Here is a 19,176-nt window from a genome sequence, read left to right as displayed (position 1 = left end):
GTAATCGGGCCCAATATTTTCTAAAGATTGAAAAATCATAACGTAAAATGGACTTACCCAATTTTGATAAAAATCTGAAGTATTTTGTAAATTGGTCTCAAGTTATTCTTCAGAGCGTATGTCCATATTTATTGATACTGTGAGTACAACAAATACTTAGCACATCTCCAAGATAAGCCTAACTGCTCACCCACACAAAGCATTAGGTGGAGTGCTTTTCAACTCTGGAAACCAAGGTGGAGTAGCTTGGATTCTGCACACAGTGCAAATCATTTTTGTACACAACATAGAGAGCCAGCCTCCTACACAGACGCACTCACACACTCATGCACCTACTCACATATCCACTGACATTCATACACCCAATCAAAGACCTACTCAGACACACACTCACAAACCCACATACACACTCATGCACCCACTCACAGACCCACTGACACTCATACACCCACTCACAGACCTGCTCACACATTCATGTGCACACTCACAGACCACTGACACTCATACACCCCCTCAAAGACCCACTGGAAAATCAATTAATCAATCAGGGTTCTTGTAGAGCACAACTAATCACCCATTAGGGTCTCAAGGTGCTGGGGATGATCTGCAGTTCAGTCAGTGAGCTGGATGGCCGGTTCAGTCGAAGAGCCAGGTCTTGAGTTCCTTCCTGAATTGAGGCAGTGAGGGAGATTTGCCTGAGATGAAGAGGAAGAGAGTTCCAGGTCTTAACTTTGAGGTATGAGAAGGATTTTCCTCCGGCTGTGGTCTTGCAGAGCCATGGGATGGTGCCAGGGCCATGTAAACGGAGCACAGTTGTCTGCTGAGGGTGTAGAAAGCGATTCGTGGTTGAGGTATGTGGGTCCGATGTTGTGGAGGGGCTTGTATGCATGTCTGAGGAGCATGAAGGTGATTTCTCTTGTTGGTCGGGATCCAGTGGAGGTCTCTCAGGTGCCCAGAGATGTGGCAGCGGCAGGGGATGTCCAGGATAAGTGTCAATGTCTGCAAGCGGGGCCATGTAAATGTTGAAGAGGGTGGGGCTCAGCGAGGATCCCTGAGCAATGCCGCACTGATCTATGTAGGTTTGAAGGAGAACAGTGGGAGCTTGACTCTCTGGGTTCGGCCAGTGAGGAAGGAGAGGTTCCACTCTAGGGCTTTGCCGTGGATGCCGTCAATGTGTTGTCTTCTGCAGAGGTTTTGGTGGGATATGGTGTTGAAGGAGGCAAAGAGGTCCAGGAGGATCAGACCCACTGACACTCATACACCCACTCCAAGACCCACTTAGACACTCACACACCCACTCACAGATCCACTCACACACTCATGCACCCACTCACAGACCCACTGACACTCATACACCCACTCAAAGATCCACTCGGACATTCACACATCCACTCACAGACCCACTCACACTCATGCATCAACTCACAGATCCACTCAAACATTCATACACCCACTTTCAGACTCACTCAGACACTCATATATCCACTCAGATACCCACTCAGACACTCACACAGTCACTCACAGACCCACTCAGACACACAATCAATCACAGACCCACTCACACACTCACTCAAATTCATGCACCCACTCACAGACCCACTCACTCATGCAACCACTCAGACTTTCACACACCCACCCACAGACCCTAATAGAGACTCACATAGCCACTCACACACAGATCCACCCAGAGACACTCAGAGACTCATGCATCCACTCACAGACCCCATTAGACTTCCACTGAGGTATTCAGAAATGTATTAGGACATGGAAAGAGTGAAAAAAAGACATATGAACAATAAGTTGTGTGTTGTGTCTTAAATGTGTGCTTTTGGTTTGCAGATCCATGACAGAGTTGTAAAAAAATCAGATTGTGTTTTAAATTTAAATAGTGTTTGGGAAATAGAGTGGCTGTAAGAAGAGCCTTTGAGTTTATTGTGTGTATATGATTAGTACACATAAAAACGGATGTACAGTTTCAAGTTGCTCAGAAACACTTTGTTGCCTTCATTTGTGAAGTGAACACCATCTCTTCTATATGTCCTATCCATGTCAAAGTGCAGGTTATTATTGTAGATAGAGCCCATGTTATGGTCTCTGTGGAATGTTGAAACAGTTTTATTAACATGTTTCCTGGCTTTGTCTATCTGTGGACAGAATTCAGTTGATCTCTTAAATTTCTGCCTTTGGCATATGCTGGAGAGCACAAATGGAGTGTGAGGGAAAGTGACATTAATTGTGCATTGGTATCCTTCATAGGATTTCCAGTCCTACCCCAGTCGATGTGCCCAGGTCATTACCACCACAGTGAGCAATCATGAGGTGAGGGGTTGAGAATCCACAATGCTTTCAACCAACAGAAGCAATTGATGCCACTTAAACCTTTTGTGGCCAACCCAAGTGATATCCACATTAGGCAAAGCTAGGTCCCTGTTGATGCCACTCTTTCTGCTATTCTCAGTAGCCCAAAAAACATAGCTGTGACCTACAATCCACAGTCTGATCATTTTGAAAGGAAGGAGCAGTAGCACAGAAGAGAAGGTTGGAGCTCAATGAGGGAGTTATCAACATGTGAATTGGTTAAAATGAAGGGATCACTTGGCCTGCTTTATCACGAGCAAGCGGCAATGCTGCAACACCTTTCACACTGGGCTGACAGGCAGGAACTAAGGTTCCCGCGCATCAGCCCTGTGGGAAAGTTGTAATAGGGCTAGTGGGGAGACCACCACCTCGACAGTGGTCTCCTCATCATGGGTCTGGCGTTCGGGTTTTCGGATCACCAAACTCGTATTCAGGCAGTTAGTCTTTTTGTGTGTAATTACACACCATTGAAATGAATGGGAAACACTTTAAAAATACATATTAAATCAGGCAATGCTCTCACAAGTGTCACCTTCTATTTTTTAGGTCGAGGTTGTCAAGATGTCCTGTGGGCCAGCTGGAGAGGTTCAGGTGTTTCCGGGTTCAAGGAGGAGCAGCAGCTGAAAGTCTTGGAACTGCTGCAGAACGGAGAAGGGGGCCACTTAGAAGCACATTGCACAGATGGACTTAAAGGTAAGTCTGGTGGGTCCCCTTGGAGTGTAGAGGTTGCAATGGGTTAGGGACCCCTACAGCACAGCTTATTTTCTGATGCAGGGGCCAGGAAGGCAGGTGCAGTGCAGATAGGTCAGCCAAGGGTCGTGCATCAAGGATTCCTTGGTGCCAGGTGCAAGTCACTTTATGGATAGATTGCAGGCCAGCAGGGCCACTCTGGGGGGTGGTTATTGGATGTCCTGAGGTTCCTCGACTGGTGCTTCCTTCTGATCCTTGGAGAGTCTGGAGTGAAACTTCCTCTGGGGTGTCTGACTTTGGGGGTCCAGTATCACAGGTACTGGGATTCCTAGCGTTCTGAAGGTCACAATGCCACCAAACGTGGCACACTGGTAGGCTTCATCTCTTGGGTCTGTTGGGTGCAGTTTGGTCAGGCTGCTGTGGCGGGCTTGTTAGTCAGTGGCCGGTCAATGAACTGCACTTTACTGGTTCCTTGCCTGTGGGGTGCAAGGAGTGATGCCTTAACTTAGAGGGAGGTTCTTGGTGATTTGCCGAAGGCTGGAGGTCCTTCAGGGTTTCTTAGAGTCCATCATTGTCCAGTTAACCCCTCAGCACTTATTGTCAAATCCTGGGTGCAGCAGGTAGGTTTTGGCACATTTTTCTTCTTCCAGCAGGACTTCTGTTCTTATGCCACGGGTTTTTGTCTTCCACCTGACTGTTGGCGGTTACCGCCGCAGTGTTTGTTGCTACCGCCGTGGCGGTCGGAGTGTTAAAGTGGTTGTCTGTGTTTCCTCTGTGGTCATGATTCTTTTTTTTTTACCGCTGGCCTGTTGGCGGTGTTACTGTCGCTTTACCGCCGACCGCCATGGTTGTAATGAGGGCCAAAGTCCTTTTCTTGTTTACGCCCAAAGTGTGCAGCTGGTGCAGTCCTTGTGAGTGCAGTCCCCAGGTGCAGGTCAGGGGCCCCGCAGGGCAGTTCTTCTTCTCCAGTATCTTCTTCCAGCAGGGATCTGAGGTGTGGGTGCAGCTCTGCCAAATGTATCATTGCTCCTGGGGTGGAAAGCAGGGGGGGACTGTCCAATCACAAGCAGGCTCATTCCCCCTTTAATGACCACTTCCTGGGAAGTATGGCAATCCCAGGGAGCAGCATTCTTCAAAAATCCAACACAGCTGAAACTGTTTTTTGGACGGTATATCTGGCTGAGCCCACTCACTGGTGTGGCTAAACATGATAAACAAACCCCTCTCCTGCCCTCTCTTAATCTAATCAAGGGGGCACATAATTGTTTGGGGTTGAAGGAAATGGGGGAGGTCCTGAGCTTCTCCAAATGTCCTTCCCTGCCTTTGAAGACCAGTTTGGCTGCTCTCCCCCATCCTGTTGCATCATCTGCTGAGTTAGGTGTCCACCCCCAGGCCCATCCTTTGTGTTCAGTCCAGGCCACTTCACACCTCATCAAGGCAGCCTGTCCAGGCTGCCAGAGGCTGACCAATCAGAGAAGGGCACTACAGAGCTGAAGTTAGCAACTTTCATGTAGAGTTTTAAAACTCTTTACCTGAACTAGTTATATATTAAATTCAACAATTGCAAGTTGTGGGATTTGTTATAATAATGATTTGATACCAAACGCTAAGTATCTGTCGCTTATGGAGACTTTCTTAATTAAAATAAAGTCTTCACGTTTTACCCTATGGAGGCCATTCACTACAGTAAGGGAAAAACAAATTTGGCGATTTTAACTCACCAGTATTTATAAAACTATTTTTATAAGGTCCCTGCTTATAGTTACATGGCACCCAACCCTAGGGGCACTTAGGGCACACATTAGGGGTGACATATGCAAAAATAAGTTAGTTTGAGACTTTGGAAGTACTTTTAATTTCAAAGTCGAATTTGCATATAACTTTAATTTAAAAGCCGCCAGCAAGGCAGACTTGCCTTTAAAATGCCTATGGATGCACTACCTATTCTGGGGTCCCCAAACCTACATGCCTTACCATATACTAGGGACGTATAGGTAGGTTGGCATAGCCAATTATAATTAGCCTAACTAGCATACTCATTTTACACAGGGAGAGGCCCTGGGACTGGTTAGCAGTACCAAGGGCACCATCAGAGTCAGGAAACGCCAGGAAAAAGTGAAAAATTAGGGCAAAAAGTTATGTGGCCTCTGCAATAAGCCCTGTTTTCTCACAGTCTTTGTTAAAAAATCAGAGCCAATCACAGATCAACTGACTTAATGTTTTTAATCACAACCTATTTTTAGCTACAAATGTATTTACAACATCCAACCAAATGTGTGCTTTTTCAAGTGTGCTGGGCAGGGGGAGCCCTGCACTGCCCATGCCTTGGTCATGTGGCCCCCTTCGCTTGTTCTCCGCCAGCCTTTTCATGGCGGTTGAACAGCCATGAAAAGGCTGACAGAGAACAAGGTTGTAATCAGAGGGGGACGCTGAGTTCAGTGCTGCCCTAGCTGATTACAAATAGGACCGCCCATCCAGATCTCTGATCCTGGCAGGGATGGCGGGTCTGCCCGCCAACCTTATATTGTGCCGGTTGGACTGCCACAGCTGCAGCAGTCTGACCGCCACCCTGAGGCTGGCAGTCTTGAGACCGCCAGCCTCGTAATCGGGCCCAATATTTTCTAAAGTTTGAAAAATCATAACGTAAAATGGACTTACCCAATTTTGATAAAAAACTGAAGTATTTTGTAAATTGGTCTCAAGTTGTTCTTCCGAGCGTATGTCCATATTTATTGATACTGTGAGTACAACAAATACTTAGCACATCTCCAAGATAAGCCTAACTGCTCACCCACACAAAGCATTAGGTGGTGTGCTTTTCAACTCTGGAAACCAAGGTGGGGTAGCTTGGATTCTGCACACAGTGCAAATCATTTCTGTACACAACATAGAGAGCCAGCCTCCTACACAGACGCACTCACACACTCATGCACCCACTCACATATCCACTGACATTCATACACCCAATCAAAGACCTACTCAGACACACACTCACAAACCCACATACACACTCATGCACAGACTCACAGACCCACTGACACTCATACACCCACTCACAGACCTGCTCACACATTCATGTGCCCACTCACAGACCACGGACACTCATACACCCCCTCAAAGACCCACTGGAAAATCAATTAATCAATCAGGGTTCTTGTAGAGCACAACTAATCACCCATTAGGGTCTCAAGGTGCTGGGGATGATCTGCAGTTCAGTCGGTGAGCTGGATGGCCGGTTCAGTCGAAGAGCCAGGTCTTGAGTTCCTTCCTGAATTGAGGTAGTGAGGGAGATTTGACTGAGATGAAGAGGAAGAGAGTTCCAGGTCTTAACTTTGAGGTATGAGAAGGATTTTCCTCCGGCTGTGGTCTTGCAGAGCCATGGGATGGTGGCCAGGGCCATGTAGACGGAGCACAGTTGTCTGCTGAGGGTGTAGAAAGCGATTCGTGGTTGAGGTATGTGGGTCCGATGTTGTGGAGGGGCTTGTATGCATGTTGAGGAGCATGAAGGTGATTTCTCTTGTTGGTCGGGATCCAGTGGAGGTCTCTCAGGTGCCCAGAGATGTGGCAGCGGCAGGGGATGTCCAGGATAAGTGTCAATGTCTGCAAGCGGGGCCATGTAAATGTTGAAGAGGGTGGGGCTCAGCGAGGATCCCTGAGCAATGCCGCACTGATCTATGTAGGTTTGAATGAGAACAGTGGGAGCTTGACTCTCTGAGTTCGGCCAGTGAGGAAGGAGAGGTTCCACTCTAGGGCTTTGCCGTGGATGCCGTCAATGTGTTGTCTTCTGCAGAGGTTTTGGTGGGATATGGTGTTGAAGGAGGCAGAGAGGTCCAGGAGGATCAGACCCACTGACACTCATACACCCACTACAAGACCCACTTAGACACTCACACACCCACTCACAGATCCACTCACACACTCATGCACCCACTCACAGACCCACTGACACTCATACACCCACTCAAAGATCCACTCAGACATTCACACACCCACTCACAGACCCACTCACACTCATGCATCAACTCACAGATCCACTCAAACATTCATACACCCACTTTCAGATTCACTCAGACACTCACATATCCACTCAGATACCCACTCAGACACTCACACAGTCACTCACAGACCCACTCAGACACACAATCAATCACAGACCCACTCACACACTCACTCAAATTCATGCACCCACTCACAGACCCACTCACTCATGCAACCACTCAGACTTTCACACACCCACCCACAGACCCTAATAGAGACTCACATAGCCACTCACACACAGATCCACCCAGAGACACTCAGAGACTCATGCATCCACTCACAGACCCCATTAGACTTCCACTGAGGTATTCAGAAATGTATTAGGACATGGAAAGAGTGAAACAAAGACATATGAACAATAAGTTGTGTGTTGTGTCTTAAATGTGTGCTTTTGGTTTGCAGATCCATGACAGAGTTGTAAAAAGATCAGATTGTGTTTTAAATTTAAATAGTGTTTGGGAAATAGAGTGGCTGTAAGAAGAGCCTTTGAGTTTATTGTGTGTATATGATTAGTACACATAAAAACGGATGTACAGTTTCAAGTTGCTCAGAAACACTTTGTTGCCTTCATTTGTGAAGTGAACACCATCTCTTCTATATATCCTATCCATGTCAAAGTGCAGGTTATTATTGTAGATAGATCCCATGTTATGGTCTCTGTGGAATGTTGAAACAGTTTTATTAACATGTTTCCTGGCTTTGTCTATCTGTGGACAGAATTCAGTTGATCTCTTAAATTTCTGCCTTTGGCATATGCTGGAGAGCACAAATGGAGTGTGAGGGAAAGTGACATTAATTGTGCATTGGTATCCTTCATAGGTTTTCCAGTCCTACCCCAGTTGGTGTGCCCAGGTCATTACCACCACAGTGAGCAATCATGAGGTGAGGGGTTGAGAATCCACAATGCTTTCAACCAACAGAAGCAATTGATGCCACTTAAACCTTTTGTGGCCAACCCAAGTGATATCCACATTAGGCAAAGCTAGGTCCCTGTTGATGCCACTCTTTCTGCTATTCTCAGTAGCCCAAAAAACATAGCTGTGACCTACAATCCACAGTCTGATCATTTTGAAAGGAAGGAGCAGTAGCACAGAAGAGAAGGTTGGAGCTCAATGAGGGAGTTATCAACATGTGAATTGGTTAAAATGAAGGGATCACTTGGCCTGCTTTATCACGAGCAAGCGGCAATGCTGCAACACCTTTCACACTGGGCTGACAGGCAGGAACTAAGGTTCCCGCGCATCAGCCCTGTGGGAAAGTTGTAATAGTGCTAGTGGGGAGACCACCACCTCCACAGTGGTCTCCTCATCATGGGTCTGGCGTTCGGGTTTTTGGATCACCAAACTCGTATTCAGGCAGTTAGTCTTTTTGTGCGTAATTACACACCATTGAAATGAATGGGAAAAACTTTAAAAATACATATTAAATCAGGCAATGCTTTCACAAGTGTCACCTTCTATTTTTTAGGTCGAGGTTGTCAAGATGTCCTGTGGGCCAGCTGGAGAGTTTCAGGTGTTTCCGGGTTCAAAGAGGAGCAGCAGCTGAAAGTCTTGGAGCTGCTGCAGAACGGAGAAGGGGGCCACTTAGAAGCACATTGCACAGAAGGACTTAAAGGTAAGTCTGGTGGGTCCCCTTGGAGTGTAGAGGTTGCAATGGGTTAGGGACCCCTAGAGCACAGCTTATTTTCTGATGCAGGGGCCAGGAAGGCAGGTGCAGTGCAGATAGGTCAGCCAAGGGTCGTGCATCAAGGAGTCCTTTGTGCCAGGTGCAAGTCACTTATGGATAGATTGCAGGCCAGCAGGGCCACTCTGGGGGGTGGTTATTGGATGTCCTGAGGTTCCTCGACTGGTGCTTGCTTCTGATCCTTGGAGAGTCTGGAGTGAAATTTCCTCTGGGGTGTCTGACTTTGGGGGTCCAGTATCACAGGTACTGGGATTCCTAGCGTTCTGAAGGTCACAATGCCACCAAACGTGGCACACTGGTAGGCTTCATCCCTTGGGTCTGTTGGGTGCAGTTTGGTCAGGCTGCTGTGGCGGGCTTGTTAGTCAGTGGCCGGTCAGTGAACTGCACTTTACTGGTTCCTTGCCTGTGGGGTGCAAAGAGTGATGCCTTCACTTAGAGGGAGGTTCTTGGTGATTTGCCGAAGCCTGGAGGTCCTCCAGGGTTTCTTAGAGTCCATCATTGTCCAGTTAACCCCTCAGCACTTATTGTCAAATCCTGAGTGCAGCAGGTAGGTTTTGGCGCATTTTTCTTCTTCCAGCAGGACTTCTGTTCTTATGCCACAGGTTTTTGTCTTCCACCTGACTGTTGACGGTTACCGCTGCAGTGTTTGTTGCTACCGCCGTGGTGGTCGGAGTGTTAAAGTGGTTGTATGTGTTTCCGCTGTGGTCATGATAAATTTTTTTTTACCGCTGGCCTGTTGGCGGTGTTACTGCCGCTTCACCGCCGACCGCCATGGTTGTAATGAGGGCCAAAGTCCTTTTCTTGTTTACGCCCAAAGCGTGCAGCTGGTGCAGTCCTTGTGAGTGCAGTCCCCAGGTGCAGGTCATGGGCCCAGCAGGGCAGTTCTTCTTCTCCAGTATCTTCTTCCAGCAGGGATCTGAGGTGTGGGTGCAGCTCTGCCAAATGTATCATTGCTCCTGGGGTGGAAAGCAGGGGGGACTGTCCAATCACAAGCAGGCTCATTCCCCCTTTAATGACCACTTCCTGGGAAGTATGGCAATCCCAGGGAGCAGCATTCTTCAAAAATCCAACACAGCTGAAACTGGTTTTTGGAGGGTATATCTGGCTGAGCCCACTCACTGGTGTGGCTAAACATGCTAAACAAACCCCTCTCCTGCCCTCTCTTAATCTAATCAAGGGGGCACATAATTGTTTGGGGTTGAAGTAAATGGGGGAGGTCCTGAGCTTCTCCAAATGTCCTTCCCTGCCTTTTAAGACCAGTTTGGCTGCTCTCCCCCATCCTGTTGCATCCTCTGCTGAGTCAGGTGTCCTCCCCCAGGCCCATCCTTTGTGTTCAGTCCAGGCCACTTCACACCTCATCAAGGCAGCCTGTCCAGGCTGCCAGAGGCTGACCAATCAGAGAAGGGCACTACAGAGCTGAAGTTAGCAACTTTCAGGTAGAGTTTTAAAAGTCTTTACCTGAACTAGTTATATATTAAATTCAACAATTGCAAGTTGTGGGATTTGTTATAATAATGATTTGATACCAAACGCTAAGTATCTGTCGCTTATGGAGACTTTCTTAATTGAAATAAAGTCTTCACGTTTTAGCCCATAGAGGCCATTCACTACAGTAAGGGAAAAACAAATTTGGCGATTTTAACTCACCAGTATTTATATAACTATTTTTATAAGGTCCCTGGTTATAGTTACATGGCACCCAACCCTAGGGGCACTTAGGGCACACATTAGGGGTGACATATGCAAAAATAAGTTAGTTTGAGACTTTGGAAGTACTTTTAATTTCAAAGTCGTATTTCATATAACTTTAATTTAAAAGCCGCCAGCAAGGCAGACCTGCCATTAAAATGCCTATGGATGCACTACCTATTCTGGGTTCCCTAAACCTACATGCCTTACCATATACTAGGGACGTATAGGTAGGTTGACATAGCCAATTATAGTTAGCCTAACTAGCATACTCATTTTACACAGGGAGAGGCCCTGGGACTGGTTAGCAGTACCCAGGGCACCATCAGGGTCAGGAAACACCAGCAAAAAGTGAAAAATTAGGGCAAAAAGTTATGGGGCCTCTGCAATAAGCCCTGTTTTCTCACAGTCTTTGTTAAAAAATCAGAGCCAATCACAGATCAACTGACTTAATGTTTTTAATCACAACCTATTTTTAGCTACAAATGTATTTACAACATCCAATCAAATATGTGCTTTTTCAAGTGTGCTGGGCAGGGGGAGCCCTGCACTGCCCATGCCTTGGTCATGTGGCCCCCTGCACTTGTTCTCCGCCAGCCTTTTCATGGCGGTTGAACAGCCATGAAAAGGCTGACAGAGAACAAGGTTGCAATCAGCAGGGGGATGCTGAGTTCAGTGCTGCCCTAGCTGATTACAAATAGGACCGCCCATCCAGATCTCTGATCCTGGCAGGGATGGCGGTAGGTTGGCGGGTCTGCCTGCCAACCTTATATTGTGCTGGTTGGACTGCCACAGCTGCAGCGGTCTTACCGCCACCCTCGTAATCGGGCCCAATATTTTCTAAAGTTTGAAAAATCATAACGTAAAATGGACTTACCCAATTTTGATAAAAATCTGAAGTATCTTGTAAATTGGTCTCAAGTTATTCTTCCGAGCGTATGTCCATATTTATTGATACTGTGAGTACAACAAATACTTAGCACATCTCCAAGATAAGCCTAACTGCTCACCCACACAAAGCATTAGGTGGTGTGCTTTTCAACTCTGGAAACCAAGGTGGGGCAGCTTGGATTCTGCACACAGTGCAAATAATTTTTGTACACAACATAGAGAGCCAGCCTCCTACACAGACGCACTCACACACTCATGCACCCACTCACATATCCACTGACATTCATACACCCAATCAAAGACCTACTCAGACACACACTCACAATCCCACATACACACTCATGCACCCACTCACAGACCCACTGACACTCAGACACCCACTCACAGACCTGCTCACACATTCATGTGCCCACTCACAGACCACTGACACTCATACACCCCCTCAAAGTCCCACTGGAAAATCAATTAATCGATCAGGGTTCTTGTAGAGCACAACTAATCACCCATTAGGGTCTCAAGGTGCTGGGGATGATCTGCAGTTCATTCGGTGAGCTGGATGGCCGGTTCAGTCGAAGAGCCAGGTCTTGAGTTCCTTCCTGAATTGAGGCAGTGAGGGAGATTTGCCTGAGATGAAGAGGAAGAGAGTTCCAGGTCTTAACTTTGAGGTATGAGAACGATCTTCCTCCGGCTGTGGTCTTGCAGAGCCATGGGATGGTGGCCAGGGCCATGTAGACGGAGCACAGTTGTCTGCTGAGGGTGTAGAAAGCGATTCGTGGTTGAGGTATGTGGGTCCGATGTTGTGGAGGGGCTTGTATGCATGTCTGAGGAGCATGAAGGTGATTTCTCTTGTTGGTCGGGATCCAGTGGAGGTCTCTCAGGTGCCCAGAGATGTGGCAGCGGCAGGGGATGTCCAGGATAAGTGTCAATGTCTGCAAGCGGGGCCATGTAAATGTTGAAGAGGGTGGGGCTCAGCGAGGATCCCTGAGCAATGCCGCGCTGATCTATGTAGGTTTGAATGAGAACAGTGGGAGCTTGACTCTCTGGGTTCGGCCAGTGAGGAAGGAGAGGTTCCACTCTAGGGCTTTGCCGTGGATGCCGTCAATGTGTTGTCTTCTGCAGAGGTTTTGGTGGGATATGGTGTTGAAGGAGGCAGAGAGGTCCAGGAGGATCAGACCCACTGACACTCATACACCCACTCCAAGACCCACTTAGACACTCACACACCCACTCACAGATCCACTCACACACTCATGCACCCACTCACAGACCCACTGACACTCATACACCCACTCAAAGATCCACTCAGACATTCACACACCCACTCACAGACCCACTCACACTCATGCATCAACTCACAGATCCACTCAAACATTCATACACCCACTTTCAGACTCCCTCAGACACTCACATATCCACTCAGATACCCACTCAGACACTCACACAGTCACTCACAGACCCACTCAGACACACACTCAATCACAGACCCACTCACACACTCACTCAAATTCATGCACCCACTCACAGACCCACTCACTCATGCAACCACTCAGACTTTCACACACCCACCCACAGACCCTAATAGAGACTCACATAGCCACTCACACACAGATCCACCCAGAGACACTCAGAGACTCATGCATCCACTCACAGACCCCATTAGACTTCCACTGAGGTATTCAGAAATGTATTAGGACATGGAAAGAGTGAAAAAAAGACATATGAACAATAAGTTATGTGTTGTGCTTTAAATGTGTGCTTTTGGTTTGCAGATCCATGACAGAGTTGTAAAAAAATCAGATTGTGTTTTAAATTTAAATAGTGTTTGGGAAATAGAGTGGCTGTAAGAAGAGCCTTTGAGTTTATTGTGTGTATATGATTAGTACACATAAAAACGGATTTACAGTTTCAAGTTGCTCAGAAACACTTTGTTGCCTTAATTTGTGAAGTGAACACCATCTCTTCTATATATCCCATCCATGTCAAAGTGCAGGTTATTATTGTAGATAGAGCCCATGTTATGGTCTCTGTGGAATGTTGAAACAGTTTTATGAACATGTTTCCTGGCTTTGTCTATCTGTGGACAGAATTCAGTTGATCTCTTAAATTTCTGCCATTGGCATATGCTGGAGAGCACAAATGGAGTGTGAGGGAAAGTGACATTAATTGTGCATGGGTATCTTTCATAGGAATTCCAGTCCTACCCCAGTAGTGTGCCCTGGTCATTACCACCACAGTGAGCAATCATGAGGTGAGGGGTTGAGAATCCACAACGCTTTCAACCAACAGAAGCAATTGATGCCACTTAAACCTTTTGTGGCCAACCCAAGTGATATCCACATTAGGCAAAGCTAGGTCCCTGTCGATGCCACTCTTTCTGCTATTCTCAGTAGCCCAAAAAACATAGCTGTGACCTACAATCCACAGTCTGATCATTTTGAAAGGAAGGAGCAGTAGCACAGAAGAGAAGGTTGGAGCTCAATGAGGGAGTTATCAACATGTGAATTGGTTAAAATGAAGGGATCACTTGGCCTGCTTTATCATGAGCAAGCGGCAATGCTGCAACACCTTTCACACTGGGCTGACAGGCAGGAACTAAGGTTCCCGCGCATCAGCCCTGTGAGAAAGTTGTAATAGGGCTAGTGGGGAGACCACCACCTCGACAGTGGTCTCCTCATCATGGGTCTGGCGTTTGGGTTTTCGGATCACCAAACTCGTATTCAGGCCGTTAGTCTTTTTGTGCGTAATTACACACCATTGAAATGAATGGGAAAAACTTTAAAAATACATATTAAATCAGGCAATGCTCTCACAAGTGTCACCTTCTATTTTTTAGGTCGAGGTTGTCAAGATGTCCTGTCGGCCAGCAGGAGAGGTTCAGGTGTTTCCGGGTTCAAGGAGGAGCAGCAGCTGAAAGTCTTGGAGCTGCTGTAGAACGGAGAAGGGGGCCACTTAGAAGCACATTGCACAGATGGACTTAAAGGTAAGTCTGGTGGGTCCCCTTGGCGTGTAGAGGTTGCAATGGGTTAGGGACCCCTAGAGCACAGCTTATTTTCTGATGCAGGGGCCAGGAAGGCAGGTGCAGTGCAGATAGGTCATCCAAGGGTCGTGCATCAAGGAGTCCTTGGTGGCAGGTGCAAGTCACTTTGTGGATAGATTGCAGGCCATCAGGGCCACTCTGGGGGGTGGTTATTGGATGTCCTGAGGTTCCTCGACTGGTACTTGCTTCTGATCCTTGGAGAGTCTGGAGTGAAATTTCCTCTGGGGTGTCTGACTTTGGGGGTCCAGTATCACAGGTACTGGGATTCCTAGCGTTCTGAAGGTCACAATGCCAACAAACGTGGCACACTGGTAGGCTTCATCCCTTGGGTCTGTTGGGTGCAGTTTGGTCAGGCTGCTGTGTCGGGCTTGTTGGTCAGTGGCCTGTCAGTGAACTGGACTTTACTGGTTCCTTGCCTGTGGGGTGCAAGGAGTGATGCCTTCACTTAGAGGGAGGTTCTTGGTGATTTGCCGAAGGCTGGAGGTCCTCCAGGGTTTCTTAGAGTCCATCATTGTCCAGTTAACCCCTCAGCACTTATTGTCAAATCCTGGGTGTAGCAGGTAGGGTTTGGCGCATTTCTCTTCTTCCAGCAGGACTTCTGTTCTTATGCCACGGGTTTTCTTTGTAACTGGTCTTCTTGTGTCCATTGAATCTGATCTGTAGGTCTAGGGTGGCCTACTAAATACTGCATTTAGTGGGTGTTAGGAGTAGCACCTGATAGTGGCCAATGGCCCACCTACCTTAGGGTGGGTAATCTTCTACTATGTGACCACTTGCTGTGGGAAGGGGTCACATCCCTAGCCCTAATTGGCCATTTTACTATCATCCAACATGGAGGAAAATGAAATGGAGTAGTCACCTCGTCTGCCACAACTGAGGGGTGGTGCAGGTTGTGGGTGGCCACTCCTCCTACTCTAGCTAAGTTTTCCCACTGGTTGTCCTGGCCATCTGCTGCTAGCAGCAGACTCAGAGGTCAGATTTCAAAGGCAGTAAAGCCTTTGAAGCTTACCACTGGTGCAGGGTGCCTGCCTGGGGGAAGAGGTGTAACACTTCAACCCTGGAACAGCTTTGTGTTCTGGCTCCTGAGAGCTGAGCCTCTCACCGCAGCAGTCCAGAATTCTGTCTGGTGGTGAAAGGCTGGAACAAATCAGTCAGCAACAATGCCAGGGCTGTTAGGTTTTGCAGGGGGAACCTCTAAGGTGCCCTTTGGGTACATTTTAGAAAACAAATCCTACATTGGCAACAGTGTGGGTTTATTATTCTGAGTTGTCTGAAACCAAACAACCCAGTAGTCAGAGATGCCATCATGTAGCTAAGGGAACTCGTAATGACCAGTGTCCAGTACATGCATTTGCTATGGCTTCCCTGTACACTTACCATGTCTTAAGGTTTTGCAAAGATACAGTAGGGACATATTTGCTCATGCACACTTATATGCCCTCACATGCATTATAGTGCACCCTGCCTTAGGTCTGTAAGACCTGACAGAGGAGTGACTTACCTATAGTGCATGCAGTGTTAGAGGACATGACACTCTTGGTAAGTGCCATGTTGTGTTTCCAACATTTAAATACACCTTGTCATGGAACTGTTAATGGCAGTCTGCATGAGGACAGTGTGGGGCCTCTCTGGGTGGCCCTCTTCAGTACCCATACCCTAGGTACCAGGGATACCATTTACTAGGGACTTAGAAGGGTGGCTAAAGTGCCAAACATAGTACAATATTGGGGAAAGAGATCTGCAGCGGACCAGGGTACTTACATTTTGAAACCACATCATTTTCTAGGCAAAACGTTGAGGGGCTACCATATCAAAAGAGGCCCTTTCTCACAGTCTGTGAGTGGGTTTGTGACTACCAGAGTGGATATGTGAGTGGGTGTACGAGTCTCTGTGAGGGTCTATGAGTGGATGTCTGAATGTTTAAGTGGGACTGTGAGTGAGTGTACACATATCAATATAGGTGTGTGAGTGTAAGTGCATCTCTGAGCGAGTGCATGAGTTTGTGTTTGGGTCTGTGAGTGGGTGCATGACTATTTGAGTCAGTCTGTGAGTGGGTGCCTGAGTATGTGAGTGGGTCTGTGAGTGGGTGTACGAGTGTCTGCGTGGGTCTTTGAGTGAGTGTATGGGTGTCATTGGGTCTGTGAGTGAGTGCATGATTGTCTGAGTGCATCTGTGAGTGGGTGCGTGAGTCTCTGAGTGGGTCTGTGAGAGGGCATGGGAGTGCCAAAGTGGGTCTGTGAGGGAGTGCATGAGTCTCATATGAGAAGGTGTATGAGTGGGTGTATGAGTGTCTGAGTGGGCCCCTGAGTGGGTGTGCAAGTGTTCACGACTCCGTCGCAATGTTACACAGGGGACCGTACAGAGCGCCGCAACGGAGTTGCGACTCCACGCTTGTGGGGAAAAAAGGGTTTTAAACTTTTTTTAAGTACTAAGGGGTCCCTCAGCACCCATTAAATGCCCCCATGGGGTCAGAGTACCTCTACCCTTCTATTCTTTTTAGCCTTTATTTTAATCCCCCGGGACCTTGCCCCAGTTTTACAAAATGGCAGCTGCAACTTTATGCACAGGTTGCGGCCAGCCAATCACAGTACTGCTTCTGGCATGTGGAGCCATGACGTTCATCGCAGGAGTCATGATGGATCCATGCACCTATATATACAAATTTGTTTTTCACTTAACCAGAAAACCAATGAACGGATTTGCACCAAATAACAAAAAAGATGCTTTCTGGACCAAGAACTACCTTTCTGCCAAATTTGGTGTAAATCCTTACAGTGATTCGGCAGCTATTCCTATTCAAAATCCCTGCAGAAAAATGCATGGGGTAAAAGCGTTTTGAGAAGCCCCTTTTTTCTCTGCTCCCACTAGACGGATCACCCCGAAACAGTAGCTGAAGCGAGCATCATATTTTTGGGGAAAATTTTGTGAAGATTCATCAAATGGCACCAAAGTTATTAACAAAACAGAAAATGCTTTTTCTATAGAAACTAGGTCCTAACTATAATTACCTAGTGGCAACTGCTAGTAAGTTTCATATGTATATATGTCTACTAATTTTGTTTAAAAAAAATGTTTAAAAAATGTTTCTTTAGCAGAGGGGGGGATGTAGTGTCTTGCAAGTTTTAGGAAGGAACCCTTTTGGCTCTGAACGAACTCTGTAGCGGTGTGACGTAATCACTAGAATAAAAAGTAATGAAAGTGATGTAGCATAAACTTTAGTGCTGTCCCTTATGTCACAGAAGTCATCTAAAGTACTAATGGTTTGAATGTAGAAAGATGCACTGAGAAGTCATTTTAGATGTGCATTTGTTTAAACTAATGTAAGAAACCCTGGTGGTATCAAGGGTAAATGAAATGTTTGATGGATTAAACTGATATTTTGATTAAATTTACACTCTAGACTAATAATATGTATTGAAATGATATTGAATTTCAAAGGATTAATAATTTAAATATTTGTGAAGAAATAGAGAAATGCAGTTCTACGTTATACTAACTTAAATGTATAAACAGAGTTATTGCCTTTAAAGTTACTGAAATATGAAGGCTCATGAAGAATTTCCAATGAAGATTTAACTGTTTGCATACTAAAATGTATGTTAATTGATATATTAGTGTACTGTATTGATTCACTTGCATTAGCCTACGTGAGGGCTACTCGACCTGTTTTTCGTGATTGTGCGGAAAATGCAAAGCCATTTCCTTAATGTGAACTTTCTTTCAAAATTCGTTCCCATGAGAAGACTAGCATTTGTAATAGACCCCTATTGTTCTACATATAGAGAGTTATACAATTCGACCTTGGATCAGGAACATCCTGGACTGTGGACTAGAAATTTAAATATTTGTTTTAAAACTCATGTGGAGCTATATGGATGGATGCTGTCCCCATGACAAACCCGGAAAAATGTGCTAATGTTTAAACTTGGAGTTGTGTGATCAAATTCTATTGGATGATGCCCCTTCAAAGTAAAATGAACCGTCTCCCCGGCCAAATCAGATTGCTGTATGAACTTTGATATACTGATGGTCGGTTGGACTTTGATCATATTTTTCAGAACTTTCTTTTGGAGAGACCGTCTCTGAAACAGATGAAGAACGACACATGCTGAGTCCCTTGGAGAGGTATCTTCCTCTCTCCTTTTCCCCTTTGAAATGACTTATTGAGACCTAGAGATTTTCTTCATAACCACTTCATAAGACTCTTGATCTAACTTCTGAAATACTGATGCTTTCCCTCTTTACCTATCTTTTGCCCACCTTAGTCAGTAGATTGATGCCCAATATTTCCCCTTTTAAAATTATTTTTGCCCTTTTTGTTTCTTTTTTGATTTGCCTGCATGTGATCAGCCCAACACATGTATTTCCCTGATTTGGAAATTCCCCTGTGCTCAGTTAAATTACGGCTCTGCTGATTTAAAATTGACTTGATGCTTGTCAAACCTGAGCAATGCTTGATTTCTGTATCTCAGATATTCCTGTTGATGTTTTGCATTATTCTTATTGAAAGTTTAGTTTTGTTAATGTTAGTTTGCTTGAACTTATTTTGTCGTCTTAGACAACGTTTGGTGACTTTATACCTTTATAGCTTTGGCTTGTGAATTGTCTACATGACTTGAAGCTTGAGTTTGCAATAAACCCCTTAATTGTATTCCTGACTGGAGTTCTCCTGGTATGGCTACCTTGGCCATACTGTGTAACTTAAATGGTTTGAATTGAAATTGTGCTAATGGTTCTACCACATCCTATGCAAGGTCCAAAGATCTGTTGACGTCAATGAACATCATTTC

Source organism: Pleurodeles waltl, chromosome 8 (genome assembly GCF_031143425.1).
Source record: "Pleurodeles waltl isolate 20211129_DDA chromosome 8, aPleWal1.hap1.20221129, whole genome shotgun sequence".
Taxonomy (NCBI): domain Eukaryota; kingdom Metazoa; phylum Chordata; class Amphibia; order Caudata; family Salamandridae; genus Pleurodeles; species Pleurodeles waltl.
This window is presented reverse-complemented; position numbering follows the sequence as displayed.